This window comes from Propithecus coquereli, unplaced genomic scaffold (assembly GCF_000956105.1).
Source record: "Propithecus coquereli isolate 6110/MARCELLA unplaced genomic scaffold, Pcoq_1.0 Scaffold91, whole genome shotgun sequence".
In the NCBI taxonomy this organism is placed as follows: Eukaryota; Metazoa; Chordata; class Mammalia; order Primates; family Indriidae; genus Propithecus; species Propithecus coquereli.
In genome coordinates this window covers 1,041,624-1,048,077 of record NW_012155396.1, presented here as the reverse complement: position 1 = coordinate 1,048,077, position 6,454 = coordinate 1,041,624, and the positions used below count along the sequence as shown (strand labels likewise).

The 6,454-nt window shown below is 44.9% G+C and overlaps 1 protein-coding gene across 1 annotated transcript in view; it reads right to left on the bottom strand.

Annotated features, from left to right (window-relative positions):
- The window catches only part of NIM1K (NIM1 serine/threonine protein kinase), a 51,957-nt gene extending 46,444 nt beyond the window's left edge, over positions 1–5,513 (bottom strand). The window contains exon 1 of the mRNA XM_012664753.1: positions 5,168–5,513. The gene's annotated coding sequence lies outside the window, so the exon portion shown is untranslated. The remainder of the gene's footprint in view (positions 1–5,167) is intronic.
- Between the last annotated feature and the right edge of the window lie 941 nt (positions 5,514–6,454).

Sequence of the window (6,454 nt, the reverse complement as noted above, 5' to 3'; positions counted from 1 at the left end):
GAAGTTTTCAGTAATACTAGAAGCTAGAAAACAATGAATCAATGCCTTCAAAAATTTGCAGGAATTAATTTCCAACCTAGAATCCTATACCCAGGCAAAGTATCAAATTAAGTGGGAAAGTAAAATAAAAACATTTTCAGACAAGCAAGGTCTCAAAAATTTACTTCCCATAGCCCTTTCTTGAGAAGCTACTAGAGCATGTGCTCCATAAAATGAGGGAGTAAATCAAGAAAGATGAAAACAAGAGAACAGGGAGTCTGCACAGAGGGGAGAGAAGGGAAATCTCAGAATGCCAATGTGCACCAGGGCTAGAAAATAACTAGTTTAGACTGGAGAACTGAAAACGCCATTTTGGAGGGCTGAGGTAGGAGCCAGGAAGGAACTAACAGCAGGTGTTTTACAGAGCCATTACAATACTGCATGTGGGAAGAAGTAGCATTAAGCTCCTAAAAATTAAGCAAATGAAAAAATAATTATTTTCTCCAAAAAAGTTGTACAAAAAAATATAATCATAATTCACAACTTGGATCTACAGTGAACAATTACACAGTTACAGCAATGTAAATTCAATGTTGATTTTATTTAAAATGTGATATAATTTATGAGAAACACAGAAGGACTGAATATTTTCCATGATAGTCCATGCAAGTCCTTGTCCCCTGAAGCTATTCTTCCTCACTATCCTAGCACATAACCTTACCCCATAACTGTTCCTTCCCCCACCATAAAGTCCAAATTACCCAAACAATGACTGCTAATCTCCAAGAACAATCCCTTCATCTTCTAAGAGCCATCCTTGAACAACTGTATCTGAAACCACCTGAACTCTGGCTGCTCTGGCTAAAGTCCTATGAAACATTTAGCCCACTCTCTCCAAAGTAGATGCTCATAGTAGTTTTCTCATGCCTGGCATTTGTAAATAGAGCTTTGCTAATGGTGCTCTGGCTGATTTCCTTCCAAACATTATATTGCAAAAATGGAGGAAGTGGGAGGGCATGGGGCAAGAGAATTATATCCTCATCTATAATGAGAGTAAGTCAATAGATTCTGTATAAAATTGATAAATCAAGAACTGGTAACATAAGCTAATTATTTGGACATAGGGAGGTAAGAGATCAAACAGCCAAGAAAGTAATTGTATCGGGATGTGGGATTGTATTTTAGTTATGGTTTTTTAATATGCTCTGATTCATAACATTAGATGAACATATTGATAATAATTTAACACTTTTTTAAAAGTAAAAAAAATTTAAGATACAATTACATAATGAAGCATGTCTGTATATTATCCCAACCAAATGATCCTGACAAATAGAGATGTAGAAAACTTTTTGGTTGGCCTAAGGATTGGACAGAAAAGGTCTGGTGAGCAGCTAGTTTGGCAGACCTGGAAATGGGAAAGCTGCCTCAGCCCACACCACTGGGACAGGTGGCAGGGAGCCAGAATGCAGTAGGGTCTGCTCAGACCTCCCAGGGATTCTCTAAGTTACAGGATTTTGCTAAATAGGGTACCTAGGGCTTTCTGGACAAGCACCAGTGTTCTCTGGGGAAGATGAAGAGTAAAGTTCTTTTTAGTTGCCTATTCTGCAACTTGATTTTTCTTCTGTGCAACTCTTTACACTCAATGCTTTCTCTTTTACACTTTTTTTTTTTGAGCAAAGATTAGAAATTGACCTTTATTTTTAATTTTTTATTTTTATTTATTTATTTTTTTTTGAGACAGAGTCTCACTCTATTACCCTGAGTAGAGTGCCCTGTCATCAGCCTAGCTCACAGCAACCTCAGACTCCTGGGCTCAAGAGATCCTCAGCCTCCAGAGCAGCTGGGACTACAGGGATGTGCCATGATGACCGGCGAATTTTTCTATTTTTAGTAGTGACAGGGTCTCGCTCTTGCTCAGGCTGGTCTCAAACTCCTGGGCTCAAGCAATCCTCCCACCTCGGCCTCCCAGAGTGCTAGGATTATAGGCATAAGCCACTGAGCTCAGCCTCTTTTATACTCTTTCTAAATTTTTTTCTCCTCACTTGAGGTTCTTTTTCATTAAAGTTTTATTTTTCTCTCTAAGCTTAAATTCTTCCCACCATCTGCACCCTATCTCTGTTCCCACCTTTATTTTATCAGTCTTGGCTGATGCTCCTGTTCATAGACCTGCCAAATTACTTAGATTTTTATCTCTTAATTTTCCAAGTGGTTAGCTGAAATCATTTGTCTTTTGAACGCAACTTGCCCTTCTGTAAAAGTGGTTAACATTCCTCAGAAATCTGTATAATAATGGCTGAGCTAATTTTGAAGTTCTTGAGAGAAAGCGATTTAAGAACTGTGATGTGCTTAAAGTTGTAGACTATTATCTTCATAAGTAATTTGAATATTTTCTTCTTCTCCTGAAATTTATAACTTAAATTCTAGAGAATTTCTTCTACAATGACAATAGGAAATGACAAGATATGGAATGAAATATATTTTATGAAGTTTGTCTTTTCAACAACTGAAAGAAAATCAGCCAATGAATTAATGCTGTTTAATTCCTAGATAAACACAATGATCATATTCAAAGAATGAAGTTGGATTTAACATTTATTTCAATTTTTAAGTTTCTCAAAATGGAACTATATCTGTGTTTAAAAACATTAACTTATTAAGACAAAAAATTTGCTTTTCTCTTTTTAAAGCTGTAAGTCTGGCATGCACCTGTAGTCCCAGCTACTAGGGAGGCTGAGGCAGGAAGATCGCTTGAGCCCAGGAGTTGGAGACCAGCCTGGGCAACACAGTGAGACTCCCCCTCTCTAAAAGACAAAAACAAAAACAAAAACAAAAGAAACTATAAGTATGGAGGCTTTTAAATTTTCCAATCATATGCTATCAATGTGTAAAATTGATTTATAGGATTCAAAGCTCAGGAATTGTGGATATGTAAAGAATTGTGGTTCTTCAATTACATCAACATGTGCTGATAAAAGTATTTTAAATGGTACCACTCCTTGCCCCAAATTAAGCCTTCTTAACTAAAAACTTAAGGCTAGACTGAAAACACAAAGGGCTCTATGGACTATCTGTAGTTATTACTGCAGAAGTTAGATTTCATACAAACTCACCTTTATTTCAAAAGCAGTTTAGTTATTAGAAAAAAGCACACACCTCAAACCAAATATCCAATCCACATTTTTTCCTAACACAGAAGGAGGCCTCTCTGAAGATTTTTCCAGGCTTAACCACTTAACAGTGGTCAAGCCAAAAATAAACCCATGAGAGTTTACTAGGCAAATTCAACAACATACCAAACACCAGTCCATGGAGAGCTGGACTCAGCTTTTCCTCCAATATTCTCTCCCAAGACCCCCACCCACATTCCCCTATCTCCTAATTAGAAAGCTAATTAGGATTCTAAATTTAAATGCTAAATGGAGAGGGAGATCTGGGCCCGGCCAGGATTCCTGGAACATCTAATACTCTCCTCTGTCCTCTGTTAGTGCAGTGAGCTGTGGGAAGAGAGCTGGGTAATGACTGTTTGGGGCTATTTGACTTGCTGGAGGGCAATGTTTACTCTCATTTGTCTGAGAGGGAAGATCCGTGGCACAAATTGCAAACTCTGAAAAGATAAAATTAAAAAACAACATGCCTTGGGACTGTAGTACTGTATGGAAAAAACCCAAGTACCTTTTTATAAGCTCAGTTATTACCATGTTGACACAAGGGGACAGGAGGAGTCCTCTCAAGTACAGTTCCTGGTTCCAGTCAGGCAACCTCTCAATAGTGCAGGGCGACTTCTTCAGTTACCATGGCAACCAAAATTAGAAGTGCTTTTGCAACACTAACAGAAACCATCTTTTGAAGTGCTTCTGTGAAGCACATTGAATACTGATGATGCAAGCTTGTGTGATACATATTCTTCAATCATTAAAAAAAAATCACATTACCATAAACAAATGCTCATTTTAGATTCTCATTTGAAATCTTAACTTGGAATAAATTTTTTCGTCTGGTTTTGTTTGTTTCCCTTTTGGATTCCGGCGGCCTCATGTGCAAACGCGGTTTGTTTAATTTCCAAACTTGCCTGAATTGCACGGGTGAGAGCTTAGAATGTGATTCATTCGCTCTTATTTTGAAAAGGGATGAGGAATGGGGTGGAGGAGGGTGCGTAGACAGAGAGCCCTCTTGTCTACTATACTCGGGAGGACGAAAAAAGGGGAGAGAAGGGGGAGAGAGAGGGAGAGAGGGAGAAAGTGAGAGAGAAGGGGAGGAGGAGGGAAGAAGAAGAAGGAGGAGGGACGAGGGAAGAGGGAGAAGGAAGAAGGGGAGGAAGGGAAGGAAGGAAAAAAGGAAAGGAAAAGGAAAGAAGTGCAGATAGCTAAATCTTTGCTGCCCGTGTTAGAGCTAAGAGCACCTTTATCTATTGCCTTGACCGCTCCATGTGCCCAGATTGTCAGGCACGCAGAAACCGATCAGAAATGACATTTTAAAGACCCAGTTGTGATCCTTTCCTGATCATACTGTGGAGTCCTAGAGCTCCTAATATTCCTGGAGGGATATCCAGAAGAGGAAAAGAGGCTCTCCCTTACTTCGTGCGGTCTTTCAAAAGAAGCACCTTTCTTTGGGGGCGTTGTGGTGTGGGTGCGATGGCCGGTTTCATTCCCCAGGGTCAGAGCTGTTAGAAGTCAGTTCCCTCCATCGCCAGCCCCGGCCCGTGGGGAGGTCACGCAGATCCTCAGCCCTTGCTACAAACCATCCAGATTTGGGCTCGTGCTTTGGGTCCCGCGCACCCAGTGTGCGCACGGCGAGGCGCTAAGCTGCCCTCCTCGGCTCGCGCGTGGGTGCGCACTCAGACACGGGTGCCCGCACCACACGGGAACGCGGTGCACACGCGCACAGACATGGGCGCTACACACGACAGGGGCCCACGCGCGGGCACGCCCTCGCCCTGGCGCTAACGCCGCTCCTCTAGCGCGCTGCTGGGCCTGGGTTGGTACGGGGGGGACGCCCCAGGGAGCGCCTAACCTTCTCCTGACCCCGTTTCACCAGCACCCTCCTCCAGAACTCTGTTTCCCTTTCTCCCCTGGGCGGCGGGGAAGAGACGCGCCCCCTCTCAAAGCCGCCCAGGTCTGCAGCCCGGCAGAGGGAGAGGCCGGCGGGGTCGGGGTGCTGGCGGCGAGCCCCATGGCCCCTAGCTTACCTTCGCGGCAAGGCCGGCTCGCGAGCTCTGGGGCGCGGCGCCACTCCGTGCGCTCAGGGACGTTGGCTCCGGAGCAGGCGCGGGCGGTGCGTCGGGTGTCCGGGTGTGAGGGCGCCGCGGTCGCGCCTGAGACTGCCAGAGCTGTCAGGGGCGGCCGACCTGACAGACAGAGGCCGGGCAAGCCCCGCCCACCAGCCTCGGCCCGGGCTCCGCCGAGGGGACTGAGACGCCCCGCAGCGTTTCCTGAAGGACCAATCCAGAGCTGGGGTCCGGCGCGGGGGAGGAGGGGACAGGAGGCTGGTCGGGCTCCGGGACGCTGGCCGGGACCTCGTGGGCCGGTTTCTATGGCAGCCAGGAGGGAGGGACAGAAGGGAGGGGGCGCGGCGCGGGGACACCCATTGGAGACACTCCGGGAGGGGGTTTGGGCCTGCTACAGAGAGGACCCCCTCCTAGAGCACGGATCGGGAGCGGTGACACAGCCAAAAGCGGGCTCACACAGCTCCCATCAACTTAGGAGCCGCTCCAGCTCTTGAGCAAGGTTTTCCGTGTCCTTGGGAGACCGTGACCCAGTAATCCTCCCAGCAGAAAGGGGTTTCCAGCAAACCATCGTGACAGCTCCTCGGGGTGAGTCTGGCAGGGCTTAGGCTCTGCAAAAAGAAGTGCCAATGTCACCCTCTGCCTGGATTCCTGACATACGTCAGGCCTGGTTCTCCCAGTGCCACTTAGTCAGTGGCTACCTAATCTCCTGCCTGCTCCCAGCTATCACCCTCCGATTAATGGTACGTGCCAAATATTATTTTTCCAGTTTACATTCCAGGAATGTGATTCACAGAATGCTAAAGCATAGAGGTTATTTATTGACGTTTAAGCCCTTTCTTTTACGGAGCAAAAAACTGAGTTCAGAGAGGTCAGTTAACTTAGCAAGTGTCACACAGCTGGTTAATGACAGAGCCAGGACTAGATGCCCTAAGTCATACGTAGTTCTATGAGCATTCTTTCTACCTCCTCATGCTCCGCATCCTGTATTCATGATTGCCAGGGCAATATATACAAAAGCAAAAGTGCTGAGGAGTAAAATAATCCTTGTCTAAAATCCTTTTATGGTAGAAATTAGAGAACCCCAAAATTCCTTTTTTACTATTTGCCAGGCGCTGTAATAAATACTTTTACAAAGAGTAACATCAAATCCTCACAATCAGCTATGAGTTAGGTACTGTTATTATCATCCCTGTTTTGACAGATAAGGAAACTGAGGCCCAGGGAGGTTATATGACTTGCTCAACATCG